The sequence below is a fragment of the Amphiprion ocellaris genome, chromosome 4 (assembly GCF_022539595.1).
Source record: "Amphiprion ocellaris isolate individual 3 ecotype Okinawa chromosome 4, ASM2253959v1, whole genome shotgun sequence".
NCBI classification, from domain to species: Eukaryota; Metazoa; Chordata; class Actinopteri; family Pomacentridae; genus Amphiprion; species Amphiprion ocellaris.
In genome coordinates, this window is record NC_072769.1 from 12,740,451 (window position 1) to 12,766,942 (window position 26,492).

Below are 26,492 nucleotides of genomic sequence, written 5' to 3' on the forward strand. Positions count from 1 at the left end.
GCCAGGCAGCTAACGGGAGAGGTGTGATGAACCTGGGATGTATAAAGCCTCCCGCACAGCATCGAGAAACCAGGGGAACACCTTGAGAGAGACGCAGACGCGCCGCCCCGGAGCCGCCGGAGGACGCAGCCGAGCGCAACATGGGCCTGCGTGGCGCATGTGGACGGGCGAGCCAACACACCGCAGGAATGTGTGCAGTTAAGAGGGAAACACATGCTCGGACATTACTCTGTGTAATCGTTTTCAAGTCCTCTCTGAGTCTAATTGAAAATACTGGGGCCACTTTGCTGCGCCCCCGACGGAAACCTAACATTGGAGACGAGCCAGTGACGCGCTGAAAATAACCAGGTTAGCACTTAGTGCCGGTCCATTTTGGGGAGGGCCCAACACGAGGGCGCAGCACCATATATCAGCTCCTTCCAGCTGTTTGGGAATATCCTGCTCATAATATCGCGGCTGCAGCATGGCAGCAGGCTGCTTTTTCACTCCCGCTCTCCCTGTTTGCAGAATGGATACTGTGTGACTGACCGGGTGCTGGGTGCGCACTGGGGGGATCTCCCGATAGGAAACGCTGAAGCTTCTTCTTCTTTTTTTTCTTTTTCTTTTTTTTTTTTTTTTTGTTGGGAGGGCAGGAGGTGGGAGACTGGCACAAAGCGCGACACTGTTGCGTCTGCACGTTTTTTTCTCCTTGAACAGACGGGGAAAGATGGGCCGGGTTGGTTGGTTGGAGAGGGGGGGACTGTCCGACTTATTCCAAAAGACAATTCGTTGGCCTCCAACCCCCTCAAAAGGATAATCTTGCTCAATTTGGGATGCGAGCAGCGCCAAGTGATCACATATTAGTTGGGCGGCGGTGCTGCTGCTGCTGCTGCTGCTGCTGGCGGTGGATGGACGGTGAAGTTTAACTTCGCTTCCAGACGCGGTCTCCTCTCCAGGCAGCCAGACAACCAACCAGACAGTCGGCGCTTTTCTTTTTTTTCACCTCCCTTTGAAAAAAAAAAAAAAAAACAAAAAAAAAACGTGAAGTCTCCATATGGCTACGGGATGCTGACACCTGCCCGGTGCGCAGGTAACTCCAGGTTCTCCTGCCAGACAGCAGATCAATAGGTATGTATGAACCGGTTATAGATTATAGAGCCCTCATCAGGTGCTCCGGATGGATTTCCAGAATCCATAGGTTAGAAACCTTTTCCTCCTCATGCAGTCCCCCGGCGGTGGGACTGATGAAGAGGATGATGAGGATGGTGTGTGTCAGAGGCTGGGTCTTTGCGGGCAAGGTGAGTCCTGAATTCATTCAACTGGCCTACAAAGTCCCAGTTTCTGGCTCATGTGACCCCCAAGTCGTAGACAGCACACTTCTGCTACGTTTTTATCATTTAAAGAAAAAAATCGGGAGCAGATTGGAAGGATTAAGCTTTTTTTTTTTTTTTAAGTATTGTGATATCTGAGGGGATAAAGTCTCACTAAAACAGTGTATAATGCCAGGAATCACACAACTTAATACAGCAGAATGGCTGTAGTATATATTTTTTGCAGTGAAGCCTTCCATGTGCATTACTATAACACCACAAAGTCACTTTTAAATACCACAGATTTTAAACTGCATGTATGTAATAATGTGCAAGCTAAACCTTAGACATTACGTAATAAATAAACAGCTGCAGGGGCTCAAGCAAAAAGAAAAACATGTAATTAATGTAAAATTAACTATTTAGCTGCTTAAATGACCAATAAGTGAACGTCACTGCTTTAAAAAATAGCTAAAAAAATGAGTCAAACTTTTCACTTGCAGTCTTGAATGAGAAAAGTGCTTCTAAGTGTGACTGAAAACCAGAGCAAGAGCTTGTTTTCTGACAAAAACAATGATGAACAACTTTCACATGACATTTCTCGTGAAGAAAAAAGTAGCTCTGCTTTTTTACAGTTGTCCTCATTCCGTTGTACAGTTCCAGATCAATTGTTTTCAAAACAAATTCATTTTTTCCAGCTTCTTTTCCTCCTCAGCTTAATCAGAAATAGGCCAAATTAGGGGAAAAGAACATGAAGAAAGTTAAACTTCCAGTTATTTTTGTTGGATTCATCTCTTTTCAAAGACCACACATGAGAAGAATTTAAATTTGCAGCCTTATAGAGTTACTCATGCCGCTATTGAATGCAGATGAGCAGTCAAGTTAAAAAATGTGAGCGCATCTCTGGAAGCTTACAGCTCAAGCTCTGCATCAACTTACCCAAATTAACAAATAAGAAGAGGCAGAGCTGTCTAAAAAAACACACTCTATTATGTCGAACAAGTGTGTCAAGTAGGAGAAGAAGTTGTTTTGGAGGCCTGTTTCTATATCTGTCCTGACCCTAGCATGCCGTACATACGCCACTAATGAATTTAGCATCCTGACACTAGATGCTTTATGTAATTAATAGAGCCGAGGGCTGTGGTGGCATCTCCGTGCTGCAAGTGACACATAGGTAAGACATTCGCTGAAGCATGGGATTTTTATTTCAAAAACACAAGAGCCCTGCGATTATTAAAACACACCTAAAACAGTTGTGTAAATGAAACCGACTCCCCCCCTGACAGCACAATAGCTGGGATTGCCAATCTTTCTGTCAGTTATATTTATTAAACTGTTAATACTCGGTCATAAGCTATTTGCAGGCCGTGTATAACACGCGGGTGGCAGGGCATTTGTTTGTGCAAGCCTGCTATTACATATTAGTAAGTTGCTGTGGACTGAAGTTACAGGAAAGTTGACACTTGAGGTTCTAATTAAATTCTGCCTGATTGCAGGTTTCATCCTAATGCTAATTAACAGTGATTAAAACATCTCACTACTCTTAATGCCCCTGTTATCAGACGATTGTAAGATTATTAAAATCAAATGCAGAGAATGCATTAAACCACCTCGGATTGGTGGAGATGCTCTCAGCTATCATCACCGATTCCATCCAACGTAGCCCACTGAAGTGCAGTGACACATCAACAGAAAGCAGATAAAACCTCTCCAGCCAAGAGCTCTCCATATATGCTGCAGGAGAGCACAAGCCAGTGCGAGTATGAGAGCTGAGGGCCTAGTAAGGGAGGCTTGGTGGAATGAGCCTGGTTTGAATAAGCAGCATGGCTACGGGGAGCTCTGGGATAGTCACCAAGTGTGCTGATTAAAATTGTGATATTAAACAGTGCTGGCTGCTACTGCCTGCCAAGCCTCTCTCAGTGGCATTTCACATTGTTTAAAAGGCCCAATCGGACTCATCTCACCACTTGCTGCACAGTGTTGCTTATATCTTTTTTTTCCACCAAGGCTGTCTCATATTCTCTCCTCACACCATTTCTTAGCAGGGTTGCAGTGTAACTTTAAATAGACTTTTCCTACAATTCCCAGGTCTTTTCCTGCTCTGGGTTCAGCTAGTTCAAGAGCAATCGGTGCATGTGTGTTTTATTGTGAGCATCATATAGAGAGAAAAAAAAAACAGCCTTAGATTGTGTTTACCTTTTCCGTGAAAGCTGAACTTCTAATGAACACACGGCGTGCTCCTTCTCGGAAATTCTGCTCTGAACTCATTCAACCCCCTTTAAAAAACGTCACTGCAAATCCTCGTAAAATGTTGCCATTATAAATATACAATTCAAAAATACTGGAAAGTGTGTTCGCTTTATGTGAAATATACGACCGAGCCCCTCCTTAAAAGGTCAGACTTCATACACTGTGGTCACCCCAGGTTGTTGCATTTCTGTAGCCGCGACTGCACGGATACCAACGCCGTGCACCAAATCGCATTCGAGGAGCCAGCAAATGTTGTAGTTTGATCTCAAAAGTTTGGAATGAGACAGAAAGATTAAGCTCAGGAGGGAGAGAGGGAGAGAGAAAGAAAAGGCAGCAAGAAAAGTGAGGGACTTTTAGGGGCAGCTGTGTTTTATTAACCCAGTCATAATGCCCCTAAAAATCCTTATTGCTCTTGCAATGGTCAACAAATCTCCTTTTGCAACATGTAGAGGATCTCTGAGCAGCGCACAGGGATTCACAAGATCAATCCGTCACAGCGCAGGGCCAAGGCACAGTTCAGCACATATGAGTGGGTCACAGAGGTTACGCAGAGAGATTTTAACCTCTGTTAAACCAACCGTAGAAGGCACAGTGCTTATGGAATTGCAGAGCACATGAAAGGAAGGATACAGTCTCGGGGGGGAGCTGCTGAAATCGAACTGAAACCTTTGTCAAAAGTTTCTCAACACGTTTGCTGTTGCAGATAAGTTGGAAGTGTTAACAACTCTATCTGGGAGCTGCACAGGCAGAATGAAAAGCATCTCTTTACCAACAATACTAGTGGTTTTCTTTGGCAGACTTGAATGATGTTGTCCTTATATTTCTGCTTAAGTCTTTATAGTTTAATATGCAGACGGGGAAGTCAACGCTCTGTGTCCTTCGGTGTTTTGACACTGCGTTGGAGTATCAGGGGACAGACTGAAAGACAGGCAGGTAGACTGACTAATAAGGAGAGATGGCAAGCAGTGGAGCCAGCCCAAAACTATTTGAGAGTATGAAGATAATACAGTACAGGCGGGTAAGAAATACAGGCAGGCAGATGGGAGCATAAAGACAGGTAAAGAATGAAACATCTTGACAAGACAGCAGATATGCAGAGAGACGTAGAAAATGGCAACCAGGCAGGCAAGCAAGAAGTCATGCAGCGATACAGGCAAACAGCAGAGATAGAAAGACAGAAATGGAGGCAAGCAGGCCATGGAGGACTGGGATCCAGGCCTGGGTGTGGTGTGGTGGACTGTCATGGCTCGATAGCGGGGTGGTGTGGAGCTCTCGATGTTGGTGAATGAGTCATCGGAGGGAGGCTATTCTGTTGAGTTTCCCTGTGGGACGGCCGCCGCTGAAGGAAGGAAGAATCCTCTTCACATCGAGGGAAAGAGAGAGAGAGACAGACAAGGGGAGAGGGAGCGAGGGAAAGTGTGGACGATGACTCAGGGCCACGAACCACATGGTGATGGAGAGGGGAGGGAGGAATTACTCATCAGAGCATGTGGAATCTCATACGGCTATCACAGGACTGACAGTGTGCTTCCCTCATGGCTGCTGCTCAGCCGCCATCAGCCCCCGAGGCACCAAGTTGAACACCAGTCAGCTTCGCTTGTTTACCAGCCGAGAACAGAGCAAAGGTGGGGGACTGGGGTGAGCTGGGGGTCAGACTTACAAGGGCTTTGCTAAACTCTAAACTCAAAGCCGGGTTTCCTCCCGTCTGGGCAACTTGGGGTGTTGTGAGGCACAAATGATGATAAATTCATTCTTTACCAAAGCTGAACCCACTCCAGTTGTGTTGAGTCACACAAATTTTCCCCAAATGTCTCCGCTGTGTTTGTGTGGCTGACGGATGTATGTTGGAAATACTGCATCATTATCTGACGAAGCCATTTGAATTTCAGCTGGGGCTATAATGAGCCTCCTGATAAGCAGGGTTTATACTCTAACTGCCGCTCTGTCTGTAGGAGAATACGTCCCACACGGAACTTGCATTTGACTTGACAAGGTAGAGCAGCTACAGTAGTTTCCTGAAACCACCTGAGTGTGGGAGGCCAGACTGGCTCAGGTCCTGGTTTACATCAAGAATGATAAGTATTACTGAGGGCAAATACTGAGGCATTTTGAAATGGGAGTTTAACCTCAGCCGCTGTCTACAGCAAGTTGGTGCACGCCTCTTTGCTCCTGCTCCAAATTAGGCAAGACTGTCAAAATATTTAATTAAAGGAACTTCTCAAAAAGGAGAAGAACTGAAAATGGCTTTATGAATATGTATCTGCAGTACACAGCGAACAGAGGGTGACATTTTAAGTCCAGTGGCCTCTTTTCTTCTTTGTAGCTCGGCTTACAAAGCGTCTCTTTCACGGCTGTGTAAATCCATCTTTACAGTGATTAATGTGAAACTACAGTGAGCCTGCACATGACAAAGTTGTACTGAGTGATGACAAGACAGAGAATAAATGTAGGTGAAAGGGCTAGCAGCATGACATGCATCATGGCTTGTCTTCACGTGTGCTTGAGATTTAGCAGATTCGGAGTCTGCAGAAGTCTTTGGATATGAACGCTGGTGAATTAACATGATGGAGGGGGAAGGAGTCAGCAGAAAGTAAGTGTGACTGAGGACAAATGCACTCACATCTATTTTATATGTGTGACCTCCACACCTGTCACACCCAAATGCTTGGTGTGCAATAATTTCTCGCTATTAATATTGACATATGCAGCCAAAAAGGTGATGAGTTTACCACAGTGGCATGATTCAACAGGTGAAATAGGCACGCCCATAACACTAGCTGACGCACCTCCGCTTAGCAGCAGCGGCGGCATGGACCTAGATCTTTCTCCAACAGAGGCTGCCATTAGGGCGTGGGCTGACAGCACTCCAGCACCAGTAGAACCACTCAAATCATGAGCAAACACTGCAAACAAAAATGAGAGGGCAAGAAAAAGTGGAGCAGACCTTCCCTGAGTCGATCCCTCCGGCACCAATCTTTAAAAATGAGAATGAAGCCTCCTGACCAGTTTTTTAGGCCAAGCAGTCTAATCACATCTGTTAGGCTTGTTTCCCACTCAAGACCTTCATTGATTTGCCCGTAAAATGTCAGAAAATATTGAAAAAAGGCCATTAAAATTTCACATGGCCCAATGCTTCTTTAAATGTCTTGTTGTGTTCTGAGCAGCTGATCTTTTATGTACATCTACTTATCAATTTAACTGTCTTATCAGTGCGGTGCTGTCTTATCAGTCAGTCACTATTTAAAAGAGACTGCGACACATAAATATTTATGTAGAAATTAGTTATTGATGATTTACACTCACAATGTGATAGATGTAACTGACAGAACTTGCAAAAAGGGGGATAGTGGGAGGATTTTAAATTACAGTCCTGTAAAATAATCTAAAATTACATGTTGTGCCACCAACTTCAGAGGAAATGACAAGTAACTTGAGCTAGATTTACTTAATCAGATATATCCTATTAATTCTTAACTGTATGAACACTGCTAACTCTGAGACACACGTATCTTTGCATGATTGGATAAAGAAATAACACAAACTACAAAGATCAACAAAAACTGGAAGTAACATTTAATATACAGAGAAACATGTTTTAGTGGTTATGCAGATGATATCTTGCAGCAAATTTACACATTATCACCACCCCTAAGACATTAATGAAGTGTACATGGTGGAAGCAAATCAGGAGTTGGAACTCAGGGAGGACTTCACACACAAACGTACTAATGGATTTATGAATAGACGGTGTGACTCAGTCCCAACTCTTTTGAAAACGATTTGATGAGAGCGAGCCACTTATGAATTCCAGCATCAATAAATAAACTCTTAAAGAAACTAATTCCAGTTGCCCATTCTGAAAAAATCTGGAAACAGCATGCTGGAGCAATAAACAAAGAAAATAACAAGGCTGTGCTGCATACTGCAGGCATATCAGGCTGTAGGTGGACTGAAAGGTCAAAATAAACACTACACACGACTCCCCGGCTTCAGCTATAGAAGGAGGAGGAGGCCTGTCGCGCACACACAATGAAATCTTTAGGCGCACTGGGCGTATACACAGATGTGACACACACACACACACACACATATATATATATATATATACCTCTCAACCTATTATTTACACTGTTTGCTTTTCTATGGTATGTCAAAGTGCTTGCAGGTACTCAGCACTCGGTTGCTTTTTGTTCAATGGGCAGCAGAGCCTCATTTTCCACTGTTTGCCTTTGTGATTATGTTTGAATATACATAAGCGGAGTGCCGTTGCGCACAGTGTTGATGTTTGTATTGTGAGAAACTATTTGCTATAGTATGAGGAAGGCAGCCAGCCCTCATAGCTGAAATGTGCTCCACTGCATGAACTGAGCTCAAGTTCAGCCTAAATATTTTGAGAAGTCATTCCTGCTATCCTGTCCTCACTTGGTCTCACCCAACACCAACGGGGGCACCTCGGTTTCCAGTTGTTTTCTGGTTATTTGGGGCCAACGATGCATGTTGGCAGACCTCATCGGCACTTTCTCTTTGCATTGCAAAATCTGTTGCGAGGCTGAACTCGGCTCAGCATTTGTGCGGCCCGGTGTTGAGTAACAATGAGCTCCGCAGGGCGATTGGCAGATGTCTGTTTGGTGTTGCAGATACAGTCATGCCATTCTGTGGAGTCAGCAAGTAAAGTGTGTGTTCATGTGTAGAAGGGGTGAGGAAAAGCACGTTTGTTTTGGCAGAATGACCCATTTGCCAAAGAAGTGGTTCCACAGCCAAAACTCGCCAAACACACCCACGGCGCTGAGTGTTTTATCAGTCCAACCTCTTCAGTAGTCAAAATGGAAAGGTGGCAGTTTTACTCCCTGTGCTAACCTCTTCACAGCTTTTTTTTGTGAGCTGAGAGGGCTAACGGTGAGCTGCAGCAGGCCTTTTTCAGTCGGCTAAAATCAAAGCAACAGTGGAGGCAAGCTACTGTTTCCTCAAGCTCCTCTGTAACATTTGTTAACAAGAGAATATTGTAAACATTTTCAGCTAATCAGAGGCATGACAGAGTCTCATGGTAGCTCTGATCTTTTCTTCTACTTGCTGTGGCTCACTTGAAGTCCCATTGTATGGCCTGAGCCAAGATCCTCCAGTCCAGAGGGGCCCTGTGCCAAGCCTGGCTCTACGGATATTAGAAAAAGGGAAAACCCATCTTCCCCCTAAACCTTCTTCCATTACAGAAAAGAGGTTTTCCGCTTCTATCGAAACTGTCAATGGAAGTTATTCAAGCCACTTGGAAAACATCAATTGCTGCTTTTTCGGTCTTTATGTTGGCAAAATCATCTGTCATGGGGACAGCATGATCCTTCCATACAAGGTTTTCAGAAGAAAGGGAGATATTGTGTGTGTGAGCGTGTGCGTGTGTTTTTATGGCCTTTATACACTGTGTTGTATGCAAGGATTGTTGATCTGCTGAGCACATGTGCAGCTGACAGGTCTGTGAAATATCAGCATCTGCCTTGTTTCTCTCACTGCAACCTTTGCAAATGATGTGGACATGAATACACTGCCAGTGTATGTGTGTCTTATAAAGTGTTAAATGAAGAGCTGTTTCATGTTGGCACCAGAGCAGCGAGAGCCACAATGTGACAGGCAGGCCCGAGGCGACCCAGAAATGTGCCTTCTTGGAACTTCCTTCTCATTCCTCGGGCACAAAAATAACAGTGGCGCAGTGGCCGCCTGACTCCAAAACCAACAGTTTTGGAAATATCTGTTACATTTGCATCCCAAATATTCAGTTGTGCTTTCATGTCACTCTTTTTTGGGGGGTTGACAGTGTTTTATTTTTCTTCCTTTATGCCTCTTGAGTTTTCTTGTCATACTTGGCTGTTTTTGTGTTGACTCATCTCCTCGGCACACAGGGTGGGTTATTTTAGGCTGTGTGGATGTGTGACTGCAAACAATATGTACAACTTACAATATGACTACATGCGGCAACGGTGTAAAAACGTAGTTCTTTTTATACCACAATGATTGTGACAAATTCCGTCGGTCGTGTCATGTCACCACTTTTGATGTCAACTACTTCCCTATAAGTGTTTTCCTGATAGCAGTTGTTCATTCTTAAAAAAAACAGCTTGGCACTTAGGGAAAAACTTTAATTGCATCCTTGCTGAGAGTCAATAACACTCTCATTCCTGTACGGTGAATACTAAGCTACCACATGCAGCCTGTTAACTTATTTTAGCATAAAGAAATGGGAATGCAGTTTGGCTGGCTCTGTCCAAAGTTAACTAAATTCACCTCTAAAGCGCACTGATTAACACACTATATCATGTTTGTTTAATTACTAGAACCACAGAAGTGTTAAAATGGCAATTTGTGGTTTCACTGGGCTGATGTGTTATTTCTTGGCTGGGTCTCCAGACAACCAGCACACAGCCAAGATACGGTCCAACACGCAACCTCTTTGAAAACAAGGTTTTCTTTATGTGCACTTTTTTTTGGACAGATTAAATGATCAAGATTTAATGAGTTAATTACTGAGCTTTAAGGATGCTGGTAGGCAGGTTTTGTTACTTCTGGACAAAGTCACACTGTTTCCAGGCTTTATGCTAAGTTAACCATTAGGGTGTGGGCAGACAGGGTTCCAGCACCAGAACAACCACTCAAATCTAGAGCAAACACAGCAGACAAAAGCGAGAGGGCAAGAAAAACTGGAACAGACGTTTCTTGTGCAGATCCCTCCAGCACCCCTCTTTAAAAATGAGAATGAACCCTCCTGACCTGCTTTTAGCCAATCAGCCAGTGACACCGGGCTCTGGTATGGCTAGAGTAAATAGAGAGGAGAGTAATCAGCTCTCACATATCTGTGATGATAATATCACCCTCTTAGTTATACTTAACTTAGTAATAATTATTGAGATGCTGTTGTTGCTGTCCACTGCCTTCTTCTGGAGTTACTTGCAACAGCTCTTCCTAAGTTTGCTTTTAACATACAATATGTGCTTATTATGTGGAGATTTAAGCAGTATTAGGGATGCAACTAACACTTTTAACGCTGTAAGACCCAAACGTAGAAAAAAAATTGCAAAAATAATATAGAAATAATCAAAAAAATATATATGTAACATACATATATAAATCTGTAAAACCCAAATGTAGAAAAAAATTGGCAAACTTATTGTATATGCATATATAAATAATACAAAAATAATTGAAAAATAAAACTGATGTCGCTTTTTTTTGGTAACAGTGAGTCTGACAGGGTTAAACATTATCTATTGTTTTGTTTTTCTCAATTAACAATTTAGCCATTCACACCTCAGAACATTGTGATAATATAATGTCCCCAAGGTGAGTTCTTTAAATGCTTTCTCTGACCAACAGTGTCAAACCCAATGATATCCAATTTACTATCATCTAAGGTCAGTTCTTGTTTTCTGCATCCTCTTGTGCTGGCTGATGATGGACTTTGAAAGCAGACAGCGGATGCATTTCTATTCATACTACAATAGGTACGAGTGCTACACAGACAGTTACATCGCCCCTCATATCGAACACAGAAAAACATACAGGGCTCTGGGTTTCTGCAAGGCTGGCTGTGACTTTGCACTTTTTGCAGGATATAGCAGCTGGTTACAGATTGGGCTGGAGCACTGTGTCATCGTGATTATTCCTGAGGTGTGCTGAGCACAGTGGGCGGACACAGTACAGGGTTTCTGCATAGTTTTCACTGTGTTTGGGCACCGTCGATAGAAAGCACATAGCTACAAATCAAAGCATTCTCCAGTCCAGCATTCACTACTGCAATTCAAACTTTTCTTAAACAATGAATGACAAAAGTGTGGATGATTCTACAAAGCAAGCATTTGTTTGAACACAGTTTGCTTTCCTGGCACATGTGCAGTCAACGCCTTCCCAAATTTTGGGCTGCACACGGACATCTGCAGAGGGGCCCACACAAATCTTCACAAACTTTGGTAGATGATAAAATTCATGACGTGTACCCTGGCAGAAAAACGGATGCAGAAAGCATGAAATAGCTTTAAGGCAATACAAGGAAAAGCATCAAAACCATCCTGGCATTCAAGAAGCTGGAACCAGGAACATGTTTCACAATTCTGCTTAGAAAACGTCTTTAAAGATCATTTCATTATCTAAAAAGCTGCTGATTAACGTTCTGTCATTCGATCAATCAGCAAATCACTGCAGATCTGCATTAAATCAAAATCGGTTGCATCACTGCAGTTGGCTCCAGCGGGAGTGATATCAATCATTTCATCTAACTCTTAGCAAGAGCGCAACTAAATGTATTTCCAAAAATCTAGTTATTTCTTTGAGAGCTCAGCGCTCTCAAAACAAACTAAGTAATTCAAACATATCCAAAGGCAAAAATGTTAATGCCTGTTCTCAGTGGCCCCACTCAAAGGCGTGATGAAAAGTCTACTGGCACGACTGACAAATGTGGACAACTGCAGGCATTTTTGATCAGTCATTGCACTAAACACACACACAGACAATAAAACACACTCAAACATAAAGCATTTAAAAGGAGAGCTGAGAGATTAGTTGAGCCCCACTAATTCCCAGTTTCCAAAAACTGGAAAGGTGCTTCTGTATGTGTAGCTCCACTTAAAGCTACCAGTTAAGGGAAATTAAGCGAAACCACAGCACTGTTAGTCTGCTCAGATTCTGAAATATTAATACAGTATTGAATACACACCTGCATCAGAGTCTGATCTCAGTCAGTTTACTCATGTCTGGTGACATATCAAACTCAAGCACCTAATTGTCAAATTGCCTTGGGCCGTATTAAGCAAGAGGGGGATAAAGATGTCTCAAAGCAGCATCAGCTGAGGAGATATGGAGACTAAAATAAATGCAGCAGTCTTCATCCTGCCAGCAGAGCCTTAGCAACAGTTCCAGTTGTTTCATAAATCAACTTGTTAAAAGGCACATGTACATAGCAGAATAAACACTCTCCTTTCCTCACGGCTGTATGGGAGGATGGGGGTGGGGACGCTCAGGAGGTGATGGAGTTTGGAGGATAAACTTGGCTAAACTTCGTCAGAACACTGAATTCCCCTCATCCGTCCCCATCCTGCTATCCTCCCCTCTCCACCTATCCATTTTTAACTTGCTCACAAAACAGTGTGAAAAGCTAATATGGTTTGCATTTAAAAAGCTATTGCAGAACCAGAGCAACTTTCTTTCATTATTTAAAATGTCAAAAGCTTGAATAAGCACCCTTTTACACAATGAGCAGTCCCTCCAGGAATAATTAACACAAATTCAACCATTCCTCACTTTATCTATGTGAGCTTGCGGTTTTGTCACAGTAGTGCCTGCAGATTTGACTAGTGACTGCTTTTTCTTAAACAAAATAATCCAATTTAGAGTTCCCACTGTAAGTACAGCTCAAATAAAGTCAAACATCAGACTTCAACTGAACTGTAGATGTCTTAATCAGCTAGGTATTTGCAGTCTTCTGAAGGTGGCCACCTTTGCTGTGTATCAATTTCAACAAGTGAATGCTAAACAAACCATTTGTGACCTCAAACCGTTCGACTTATAGAGCTTGCGGAGAGTTGCATTTTGCAAGACGTACTTCCATAGTTATATTTAAAGCTTGGATCTAACTGTAATAATTCCACTTTAAATCTGGATGCAGCTTGCATTACATAGTTTAATTTTCTAAGGTAATACAATGCCAGAAACAGACCACACAATCTTTTTACTAACACATAATCTCTGTATAAGATTTAGTGATTGGAGATTCTGCATTGGACCATGAAAAATGATTGCTTGTTATGTTTCACATCATGATTGACATGCTCAGATGATCAGAAAACAGTTGTTACTTTAGTGCTCCACCTGACAGAACCAACAGCATCATGCCTCTATCAGATTGCAATGTTTAAAGCTGTGTGTAGAATAGCATCGTGCTCCAATGGTTCACAGTGTAATATCAAACTACTGGAAGCAATGCAGAAAAAATTGGGCACGCTAGTCTTTTTGTCAGTATGCTGTCAGGCATCCAAGATGCTGCAATGGCTGTCTTGCAGTATGACACACTACATGGGATAAGACAAGTAATAATCATGTCCAAGTCATAAAACGCATCAATGTGTTTTGGCATCAGAAGTGATCTGAGCAAGATCTTGGTGGGACTGAATAAAAGGCACGCGGTGAAATGAATCGACAATTTGTGGATTTACTTCAAATGTGATGAAACTAATTTTTTCATTATGTTGTTTTCAGCTGCTGCATGTTGTTTTGCTGTGAGCCTGACTGTGTCCAACTTGTGGCTGTCAGCAGTTTTGGCATATGGACAGATTTGCCATGAAGCTTTGGGGCACATTTTTGTTCGCAAAATAGGAGCATTTAAAGAGTAGAGCGCTCATTTCCAGTGTTAACGCTGTTTCTCAAAGCTGGAGCTATGATCTCACATCTAGATGTCAGAATACATAATAGACTGCTGCACAGAAGATCTTTGGCTCGATGCTGTATAGTAATACTCAATCCAACAGAGACAGGCTTGGGATTCCAGCAGTGTCCTGGAACGGCTTTTCAGAAACAGTGATTTAGTTAATTTTGACAGGTAGCGCACAATGCTCCAAAAATTATGAACCAAAATAGCAGCTCATTAAACTTTTGGAAATGCGGCCTCTTTATGGCAGTTTTTCCGGTTCAGCCTCACGTTGTAGGCAAGTAGGTAGGCAAACATCAAATCTGTGTGTCGGCAGCAAATCTAGAAGATGACAATATTTTATTCTGACTATGTTACATTACAAAGACGTATTTGGGGAGGCCTTGGCAAGGAAATGTGCCACTGCTGCATGTAGTGTCACTTAGGGAGTCATTTAAACCTCAACCTGATCTACTGTTAGTCAAACCCACAGGGGGCTGCATAAAAAAAAACCCTGACTGGCCTCAACTGAAATTTACCCTCCTCAGCTGGTTACCAAGTTAACTGTTGTGCTCTTTGTGCGATGGAGCTCAGAGGGACGTGTTGTGTTTTAGTCATAAGGATAATTAACTGGTCACAGTCGAGTTTTCCAGGAAATTGACTGTATTAGCGACACTCGTCTCTATTCTCACCTCCTTCCTTTTATTTTTTTTCCCACTTGGCAGCTGTCACACAGAGAGCTTTGAAGTGGGCGTAAATAAGGAGACATGCATGCTTAATGAGCAAGAGTAAAAACGGCTTAATTCTTGATTTAGCAGCGCTACTCTGCCTACTGAACTGAATGTCGAGGCAGTGCGGTTGCCTAATTAAGTTGCCTGTTAACAAAAAGAGGCCAACAGCGACATTTGCTGTTGTGTCAGCCAGATCATATCTGTTCAGCTGCAATTATTCTGTGAAAAAGTCCAAAACATCTGCAATCAAACACTGATTTCACCTTCTGAACTCACTTGTCAAACAGATGAACAGCTGACGGCGACTTGCCAAAAGGATATAATGAGTCCATATTATATACTGACAATCACTTCTAGTCCGTGCTATGTTCAGTGCCAGGAAGTGAAAGGGAGAAAAAAAAAACAAGAAGTAAGGAATGGTCTTTTGCTTTCAGATTTACAGCCGTGGGGTCACCAGTGGAAGTGGAGCTGGAGCAGAGTGGTGCAGAACTCTTCTCCTCCCTCCTGGCCTCCTTCCCTGCTCCTACCCCATTATTTATTTTTTTTTTAAAGTTTTGCTCTCTCTTACTGTATATGGGTCACACTGTGATTGTGTGTACATACAGGTGAATATGTTCTCTTTTCCACTGAGCATATGGAAAGAAGGACTCAAACAGTTACTCCTAAGTTAACGTAACACAGTGGAACAATGCCGCATTTACAGTAAAGGTCACGTCTTTAAACTTCTAGTTGCGCAGTCATGCACAGAATATATGTTTCTGTTTCAAAAGCGGACTCATTATGAACTTCTCATCACCCCTACAGGATTTGAAACAAATTACTCATGATCCGTAATGATGATTTTCTAATGCCGTAACAGTGTGTGGGTGATCTGACCTTTACACGACTGATGAGATAGTCTTTAGTTTTGTATGTAAAACTCTTTTTTTCTGTGAAGATTTACATAATTTTTAGACATCCCAAATCTAATGTTATAATTTACAATAAATAATCTATTCAGGAGACTTTAAGGAATTAACCCATGTACAGTGTGCACTCAATGTAAAGAAAAAGTACAATTCATAATATTGTAATTTTCTAAAAGCTCCTAAAATTAATCATAAAGAACTCGACTATGTCTACTTCGGCACAACACACCGAATCACAATAGCAGGTATTATTTCTAATGTGATAATAGCACAGACAACAATATTATTTATTTACTTATTATTTAAAAGCGATTTCTTAGACAATCTGTAACTAAACTGAATCCCTGAGCTTGTCTATGAGTAAGTGTGTGTGTGCCTACTCGTTTACCTGTGTTGCACATGAGAAGTCATCACAATCTCAGCCCAGGCAGGAAGGCAGGATGTTTTTGATGAAGCAGTGGGCTTAATTTAGGACCAGGCATTCTCAGTATCTGTCACCTAACTCCCAGCGATCTCAACACACAGTGCAGGAGGTGTTTGTGTGTATGTGTTAGCTCATGTTTATCCAGGGAGGCGGGTTACAAATTCAAGAAATGTACACCAACATTTGGCTCTCTAAAAAGACTTGAATAACTCCCAAATGTAAAAAAAAATGCCCATCCATCTTTTAACTAGTGAAATAGTAATAATAATAGCTGCAGCTGTACAACAGACTTTCGTGATAGTGTCTCTTTGATATGATTTTATTGTGAAGTATTAATACTCGCTATTAAAAAATAATCCCATTAAACCTGCCAAACGCCCAGAATCTTGATTTCTTTTTCTCAAGGAACTGGCTTGGTTGTAGCTCCTGCTTGGCTATAAAATAACCAAACAGGCATAGGCATTGCCAGCAAACCAGCAAAAGCAAAGAGCGAATGCCAACAACCTCTGCCAAAGACTTGAGCTTGCACCCAGTGTTCTTCTCTTATTGGTACATAGAGGAATTTTCTGCCTACTTCTTTGAATTACTAAATTTTTCTGCCTGTACGGACATTGTTTTTATTCATAATACTTCAGAATGAGCACGCTTTGTTGTAAAGCAGCTCCATATTGTATGAAGTAATTACACGCGCCTTCATTTTCTTGATCTCACCGCGCTCTTGTGTGATGAGCACACAGATATGGTGATAGGAGCAATGTGGCTTTTTGAAAACCCCGTGAGACAATCATGGTGACGACCCCGAGCTTGTTGTCATTTCAGTGCTGCATTAAATGAACGCGCTCCGACTCGTCAAACGACGACACGGAGCGCTGAGACGAGAGCCGTGTGGTCGTCACGCATCCATAACGAATGGAAAGAAAGGAAGACCACACAGCAGCATGGTCAGATCAGGTTGTCAGAGACCATATTTAAAATCTGGGTCAGAGTCCAGGCCATAACCTCGCTCTCACTATTGCTGCACACTCCCTCCTCTGCACCCCAGCTCACCTTCATCTCGTCCCACTACCCTGTCTTTGCCTTCTCTCCCTCTCGCTTTACACCCTTATCTCCTCACCCACTTTTCACATTCGCATCTTTATTTATTTCATTCACCCCCTCAGCCTTCTTTCTTGTCTTCCTTTCTCTTCGTGTGCTGCCTGAGCCATGCACAGAGGCAGCAGCTTTGCCATCTGCCTGTGTTGCGTTTCACAGGCAGCATCGTAGATTTGAGATCAAATTAGTGTCACTGCAAAGGAAAATGAACATTGGATTTTAAAATGTAGTGATCTAAACATACCAATTTAAAATGAATGAATAGCTGAGAATAAAAGAATGGAGGATTTTTAACTGTTGCTCCTATCCAATGAGAAATTAAGGAAATTCAAGCCATATGATTTATGTGCAGGTTGAAGAGCAGATAGAAGTCTGAGAGTGTTACAATAGCCCCATTCAGCTTTACTTTATAATAAGTAGAGCTGACAACAAAATGTGCCCTGCTTGACTTACAGAGGACTTAAAATGGATAAAATAGAAAATTCTGAATGGCATCCTGGGCAATATTTCAAAGATGTGCTCCAATGTCAAACTTATTTTGTCCAAAAAGCTTAGAAGGTTTTAACGTCAGATTGCTGATTTTGCACGTGTAGGTTAGCTTTACCCACAGACGCTGTACGTTATTAGCTAGGAAGTCAGTGCATACAGGAATCATGCAGGTTTGTTCTGGTTCTTGTAACTCTGAGAGAGTACGCTTGCAATGCACACAGACTGTTGAGATGCTACATACAGCCAGTGGGCACAGCTAGTGTTATTCAGGAGCATTTCCATGCATAGGTTTGACTGCTTGTTAAAAGAAAAACAACAAAAAAAAAACAATGCCTTGTATTCTTTTTCATATGTACATGTATAAAACATGCAGGATATCATTTATTAGTAGAAGCCTCTTTAAGACATCTTTTACAGAGCTGGGCCAGTTAACGTCCAACGTTGTGCTAAAAAAATAACCTTATCATGTCAATCCTATGAATAGAAATGATATTTCATCTAACTCCTAGTCAATCATTATTATTTCTTTAAAAAGTCTGAATGTGTTTTCAGAAAATCTAATGCATTGCTGCTTGGAAAACTGAGAAAAAGAGCCAGAGACAGAGTTTGATTTAAGATGAAGGAGGTGCTACACTGCTATTCTCTGAAGCAGACCTGGCAGTCCTGCAGCAGCCGTAACAGTGCCTTTGCTGCTATTCATCACAGGGAAAATGGCAAACACTGTACAAATCAACTGGCATAAATGTTCGTGCTTCTTTTCAGCTCAGTGGCTCTGAACCTATTGTGGGGCTAACATGGCTGCCAACAATAAGACATGATGACATTGTCCTGCTCTCTTGCTGGAGGCCTCCCAGTAAGGAGTTCTTGTGAATGCCTCTTCAGTGTGACATGGAGACGGGCCCGCAACCACCAGCGGAGCCTGAGCTGAGCTGCTGAGCTGCTGAGCTGCTGAGCTGCTTTAGAGCCCTGCTGAGACCTGCCAGGCCCACAGCTTTCCCTGCCAGGGGCCTCGGCTCGCAGTCAGAGTGAGTTACAACCCATGCTCCTGACACACACATGCTAATACAGAAATACGCATCCAGTATGTAGGCATGCAGGCGCACGCACAGGTGGAACACATAGTGGAGTATATGTGTATAACCTTAAACCAACATGCAGAGGAAAAAAAGCTGTACGTGAGCGGGCAGTGTGCAAATACACTCATACATAATGATACCCTTCTATTGGACCACTTGATAGCGAGCTGTATACACAGCTACTTATGTCCCCAGCCTTTTTATTCTTGAGCTGGAACTGCAGTGACCTCCTAAATACACACATACCCCCACACTCCAAGATATGGCTATATGCAAACAAAATAAATGCATTCCACACTTGCACACATGAAGTAAAGTGAGCATGTCCTCTAACAGGAGCTCGATCTGTCAGGGGCAGTTTGAGATCAAGTCCTGCAGCTGTTGGATCAGCTGGATTGATCTGTCTGGGTAAACATGAAGAGTGGAAATGAGCATGTTTGTGATTAAGGGCTTAACAGAAAGTGTGTCTGTGTGTGAGAGAGAGGGAGGAGGTTCAGTGTGTGACTGTTTATATCCTGCACCGAAGAGACATATAGGTATATCAGTACAGTATGTTCTTCCAACTTAATCTTTTTTATAAGGGCTCACAGGATCATTATATCCAAATATGAAGACATGAAGTATATAGCCTGAGTTTGCTGAAGAGAATTAGTCCAACATGGTCTTGGTTCAGTGCCAGTGTTACACATTCTTCACTGAAAAAAACATTCTGCTATATGTAATCCAATGATTTGTATATTCTTAATGATGAAAAGTCTCAAGGTGAAATGTCTTTAATGATTTATTGCATGTGTGTAAGGTGATTTCCATGTTTATATTGTACTAGTTAGATGTTTACATGGCTTCCTATGAGTTCCTATGATCCCATGATGTCACGCCCTTACAAATTCATTTTGTATAAAAAAAGATGCATTAGTGATAGGACATCAAGGGCTGTTCTTTTTGAGCTCACATGAAATATGACATCAAAGGTTTCTGTGGCTTCATTCATGCAACGAGCTTTAAAGACAGAAACCATGTTTACTAGGGATTCTATATACTGTTGAGGAAATCCCCAAGAATGCAACTAAAACCACTGAATGGACCTTGGTACAATTTAACAAGACCCACAGCTTTCAATGTGACCATTTTTCAACCAATAAAGCCCTTTTCAGACATGGGGTATGTAACATCAACCTGTTAAAGTGGTGGGATTCTGTTATTAGACATAGGTCACTTTCACAGTGACAGAGGAAGCCATGGTCCATGCAAGACACTTGACATATGTGCAAGATTGGACAACACCTCATCGACGTATAATGCTGAATCAGGTTATGTCACCCACTATACATAATAACATCCTTCATCAGCACGTTATAATCCTGCACATGCCCATCTGTTAATGCAAGTGTGCAGACTTGTGACATGTTGAAAGTGATACCTAAATGTTACTAGGTCCAAGCTAGTAAGATAGCCATCACCACTTTTACGTAAAAGTGCACAGGGAGCTCATTCAGACATTAAGCCAGCAAATTCAGATCCTAATAGATTAACTGAAAGAAATGCGTGTCCAAATGGGGCTTTAATTATTTCAAATTCTGCAAGGAGCTACTGTACTATAGTTGTATGGTTCAGTTATAGTTCTAGAGGGAGATGCACAAAGTCTACTAAGCTGCTTTGAGCTAGTCTGAGGATAAAAGTTGGCAAATGACAAAAATCTGCATTTAGCGTCGAGTGTAGAAGTGAGCTTATGGGACCTCTGCAGCCTGGTAGCATCTCAAGTCTACATTTTCCACTACTAGCACACTACTTCTGCACTTCCAACCAAACTGCAGTGCGTCAAGTTGCACTGTAGGTAATGTAAGCAGACATGGAAGAGAAATGTGGTAAATTAGAAAGATGTTATCCTTGCTTCTACTGCATTTATACTTTTAAAAAACCCTATATTACTACATTGATATGAAGCGGCTAATAGTTAAGTATGGTATGTTTAGAGGCTCCATCTCAAATTGAACATTGCAATGATCCACAATATGCATGACGGCAAAATTTATACCAGCATGTGCTGACTGAACACACCGAGTGCGCGTGTGGATACATCCATATATCAACTGTTCACGCTGCTGTCCACAGTTTTAAAGTATATGAGGGCTAAAAACTGCATGGACAGACTTTAAAATGTTTCACACAGAGCTCTTACTTGTGTCATTGTAAATTATGAGAACCTTGAAAACAAAACATGAGGCACACATCTGGTGAAAAGTGTGTAGAAACAACATTCAAAGCCAGTATGTTATCCAGTGCTGTTTTTTGTGTGTACTGCACAAAACTGTGGGAATTTGCTTTCAGGTTTGGTTGTCGCTACCTGAATTATGTCATGTAGCTTATTCAATTATAAGATAAAGCTGTCAGTTCCTTGGGTTTATTACGGCCAAGCTGTGTCTGAACATAACCATATTTAGTACTCATATGAGAGCTGACAAACCTTTTTTGCTGGCTACATGAATGTATCTCACAGCAGTAATATATTGCATGTGTGCATGAGTAGCTATAGGGTTTGTGTCTACATTAATCGCTGGAATGTTGATGTGGTCCAGAGTTTAATAGAACGAGGCGTGGGTGTGGAGTAAGAGTCCCCTGGAGCAGAGTTAAGGTCTTAAAGTACTAAAAAGCCTTGACCCAGACCCTATACACCCACTCACAGGGACACAGCACCTCTTCTCCAGTCCAGCACATGCTTCATACTCTGACTATGCGGCAAAGAAACACAGAATCAGACATGCACAGACAAACAGGAAGACAAGAAAGACAAGGAAAGAATATGACCTTAAACAACAAACATGCACAAAATGTACCCGACATTCTTTCTCCCTAACTCAAACACACACAGACACACAAACCAGAACACATCCCTGTTGTCTTGTGTTGCCCGTCATGCAATGAGGAGCACATGACTTAAATCGGGTGTGGTGTATGACCTCTTATCGGACAAAAGCGTCCCACAGAGAGAGAGCTGATGGGGGAGACTGTCTCCCTGCCAGTCCTGTCTGTTGGCAGTCATGAGGTCTCCATCCCTTTCGCCACGCTGTGTCTCGTGGTTCAAAGTCCATAAAATGTTTGAGCTAAAAAAATCCCCTGCTTTTAAGACATTCGGCCATGGCGGCATGTTGTCAATAAATCAGCTGCTTAGCCTGAGGAGAGCAACGTTAGCTGGAAAGAAGGAAGTGCAAAATGTTTTTCCCAAGAATGAGGCCTTTGAATTTTTTTGTTGTGCCCTATAAATGTCTCACCTGGAGGGCCTGGTGTCTCTCAGTGAGAATGGTTGGTTTGTATTTCACACATTCGACATGACGCCTTGACGTGCTTATGGAGTCATGCAGAGTGAAACGCAAATATTTCAATGGCAGAAGTTGTATTAATGGACCTCTTTTCTGTGTCTTACTGATCAGTTCTTTATCAGTTAACTGTCAAAAAGGTGATGCCATCTGTAAGCTACAGTGGTGACACATAAGTCTTGATCTCATCAACCAAAGGTACACTTCAACATATTTCAGTTTCAGTGTCAAGACTTGCCAGCAGCATTCATGGTTTCCTTTCTGAAACCTCTCCGACTATTGTGGAGCTCAGCACAAAATGTTGCTTCGGAAAACATGGTATGTGGCATGCTAGGTTTCATAGGCCGGTAGTTAAAGCACTTGTGCAGGTGTTAAAGTGGCTAATAAAGCAAACTATCTTTTCCTGGTTGTGAACCAGAGGACAAGGATGAGGATTATAAAGTTTATAACTAAATGTCTCCTCTTTAATTAGGCTAATAGTCGAAACAGGCTGGAAAATGTGACTAAAATGACAGAACTCTGTGAGGATGTACTGAATGTGTGTTTGTGTGTCTGTTCCATCACGAGGCAGTGCCATTGAGAGGCAATGCCCCGAGGCAGCTGGCCACAGTCTACCGAGGGTACTTTAAATTGAACTAATGTTCACTAATGCAGTGTTACAGGGTTCATCCACTGTTGACATATGAAAAGGACAAATTGTCTGGTGCAGTGCTGATGACTGCATGAAAATCAAGTGAAGAAGCTGTGAATCGCCGCCCTATATGTGACCATGGGTAATTCCAGAGTGAATTGAAGAAGCAAAAGATGAACTGAGGGAGATGAAGGCAGATATAAAAGACAGATAGCTGCAACGATGACGTTCTTTAAGTAATGACTGCCCCGAGGAAGTATTGGCTTAATGAATATGTAGTGTTAAAAGAGTGAGGTAAAATAAGGTCTGTCAGATGTTTTATTTGTGGATTATGTATATGAATTATGTGTAATAAGTTGAATAAAAAATCTCTTCAGAACTATTTTAACTGTGTTGTTGTCTGTGTGTAGAAAACTTACTGTAAACTTTCACTTGGATAACGGAAAATGCCTTAGATTCCTCTTATTAAGATGTGCATGGAGATACAAACGTCTGCCTAACCTGTTTGTAGCTCTAAGCTCATTTTGTTTTTGGTAACTTGTCTTTTGATAAATCTATAAAAACAGTTGAAAACATTTGTCATTTCCTTTGACAGTTTAGTGCTGTAGTTTCTTTTAGTAGACAATGCTCAACCAGGAGAAGAGAGTACATTTATTAGGGACTACTTTCAACTTTGGAATAATACACCTTTGGTGCTCCAAAATCTTATATGTGGGATGAATTAAAAATAAACTACAGTGCTCATAAAGTGTTAGACACTTTTTGTGTTGATTACAAACTATACTCTCACAGTTTACTAATTTAATGGGGTGGTGTAAATCTTTTCCTTTTCCCGATAAATCAATGACAATAAAAATGTTTTTTGCAACCACTTTTGGATTTATTGTAAGTAATCAAATGATGACAAGCTGTGCAGGAAGAGGTGGGACTGAGTTTTGGCTTTTTCAGCAAACATAAAGGAAAACATATGGAGCAGGGCACTGATACAATCTTTGGCCTCATGTATGACTTAAAAATGTTCGTTATCTCGTTTAAAGTAAAAATAAATCAGTCAAATGAAGGCAACAGTCAGCAGAAGCAGCTGTTGTGATTTGGACCGTTTAAAACATCTGAGTCGAGAAGCGAAGCTTTGTCGAGGCAAACTGGCAACAGAACAGCCATTATCAAACTTCAAAGACTATAAATGCAAAAAGCACATCTGACGCATCATGTGACCAGCTCACCCATGTGAATTCTATGACTTAGTTTTGGTTGTTGTGCACAGCAGCAGGCCACAGTGAGCTGGAATGTTTGTACCTAATGCTCCTAATAAATACAAATAATACATCAAAGATGATTCACTTATTTGCAGTGTGGTCACATGCAGTTCTAAATTTCCCATTTACAGCGAATAGTTACAAAACACTTTCATGTTATTCGATATAAATTTGACTTTTGCTATGGTTGAAAATGTTCAGCAACCAAAGCAGCACACATTCACCTGCACATGCACATGAACAAAAGCACATGTGAGATGGAACAAGGAAGTTATTCTCTTCTTGAAAAGAGAAAGCATGTTATCAGGCTTCAGCTGATATGTAAAAGAGGATAGTTAGGCCTACAATCTCTATGCAAAATGACAGTTAAAGGATAGAGCCTTGAACTCAGTGAGGAGAAGAAATGTGTAAATGATCTAACTAATCTTGTTCAGCTCAGCTTTTTTGATGATATGACTAACACACACAAACACACACATGAATAATGAATCAGACATTCCATGCATATACAATACACTGCATACTTGCACAAATGTTTGATAAGCTATGGTATGGTATGCTGCGTGTTGCTGTTTGCCACTGAGATGCTTCCACTTCAAAAAAGGCTTGTCTGAGAAAGGAATAACACAAATATTGCAACTTGAGATGTTTTAAAATAGGCCATCTTTAATTGCACCACTTTTCAGTACCTTATCTGGTATGTGTTGATATCACTTAGTCATGTCTGAAGAATCTGTGGTGAGTGTTTGTGTTGAGTTTTGCTCCCGAGGCACAGTTTGGCAAACCACAAAATTCCTTCAAATCCCCCTACCAAATTATTAACCGCTCAGAACAAAGTAAATTGTAAACTGCTTGGAAATGTCATATGAGGCCTCGTTTGAATAAAAGAAAAGAGCCGATGGACACGAGCGAGGTCTTGGCATGCAGAATTATCACCATGACTCTGCAGCATCTGAATAAATGCTTCCCGTTTATACTTCCAACTATCATTTGTAGCAGCAACCCTCACTCATGTATTATTAAACTGCTTATGAAGCCCCTTGCATCGCCTGAGCTTTGGGAAACCACCTATCTGATGAAATGAAAAGAAAAGCAGAGGAGGGGAAAAAATCATTTACCTGCCAAATGATCCTATGCATCCTATTTTTAAAGAGATTTGAAAGGCAGTTAAAGTGTGGGAGGCCGATGACATGCCCCGCCCAAAGAACTGCCCTTTCATAAAGCCTAAGAGTCCAATCTTGGAGCTGCATCTCTGGGCCTACCCATAATTCCTATGTGTCTGACCTAGGAGCTGGATTAGGAGTCCCGTTCATACAGACTGTGATCCACACCCTGAAGCTGCGCTGGAGGAACTGCTCACATAGTCAAGCGGGACCTGGCCAGGATTTGCAAACATGCAGACACGCCTTATCTGTGCTGTCTTTCTGCCAGATACTGAACAGATACACAGACGTTTGCAGATAAAACGGCAAAAGCTAAGCCAGACGAACTTGCACCGATGAACTTTTTAATACAGCTCCTCCTATCTAGCATTCATAACACCCGCTGCTGACAGTAACTAAATGCAAGTTACAAGACAAAAAAGTCTGCAGCAGCTTATGTGTTTATCATCGGTAAATACACACAGCTGTTAGCGTCCAGTGTAGCTAGTGAACAATGCTGGCAGCTACACACCTCCAGCACAAGGGACACATTAAGAGAAATAGTAGGAGGAACTGGCCCACACTCTACAGGCCAGTCCCTTGTGTATGTGTGTGTGAGTGTTTAATGTAAAATGTCCTCACCCTCGGAGTAGGATGAGAATCTTATTGTAAGTCACGTGGATTGCAACATGTCTGCAAAGTCTTTTAAGTACAGAAAGCAAAATTGGGGAGTGCAACAAGATCCATTAAAAGCAAATTGAATAAATGTAACTTACATTTATAGAATTTTTCTTATGCGTCAATCAGCAGCTTGAAAGTAGAATGTCACTCCATTCAATTCTGCTTAAAGTTCAGCAGTGAACCCTCTCAGATTTGGGCAACTTTAAAGTGACTGTATGTAGCTTGATATGCTTTTAGTATATGTACTTTAAGTTTATGACTTGCTGAGTAAATGTGAAAGTGATGGCTTAAGACATCACACGTTTTCCTATTTGGATTATTCTGGTCCCACAGAGGGAGATGATGTTTCAAATGTAAACAGAGAGACGCCATGCTCACCGCTGGCATGTTCCATTGCTCAACCTGTTGATCAGGCTCTTTCCCAAAGGGCTTGAGTGCATATTTTACTATTGGCTGTTTCTGTTAGAAGTGGCACCTCGCACAGGTGGTTTTTCTGAATATCGCCTGGAGCTGAATTGACACACTTAAAATTTACATAAAATGGGAATCCTGTGGGTAGCAAACACGGACCAAGTTTTTGCAAATCGGCACATGCGCTGACATCACCCTGAAGAGCGAGCACGGGTTCGATCTCAAGAGAGCTTGTTTTTGTGTTTAGAAAACCAAGATGTCGATAATAATGTGGGTGAAAGGCTCAACTGACAGCAAGCAGTTTCCACAGAATGAACTCCAGTGTCTGTCTGGGTTTTGCAAGCGTACAATATCTCGAGTTTCAGCAGCAATCCCTATGGCCTACAGCGACATATGACCCCGACATAGCCACTGGTATGG

General features: G+C 41.9%; 1 long non-coding RNA gene across 2 annotated transcripts in view; it reads left to right on the plus strand.

Annotated features, from left to right (window-relative positions):
- Nucleotides 1-26,492, plus strand: part of LOC129348746 (uncharacterized) — a 32,179-nt gene continuing 5,687 nt past the window's right edge. For both annotated transcript variants that reach the window (XR_008601419.1, XR_008601420.1), the window contains exon 1: nt 1-26,492. This exon is cut by the window's right edge and continues 1,682 nt beyond it. This is a non-coding gene — a long non-coding RNA (uncharacterized LOC129348746).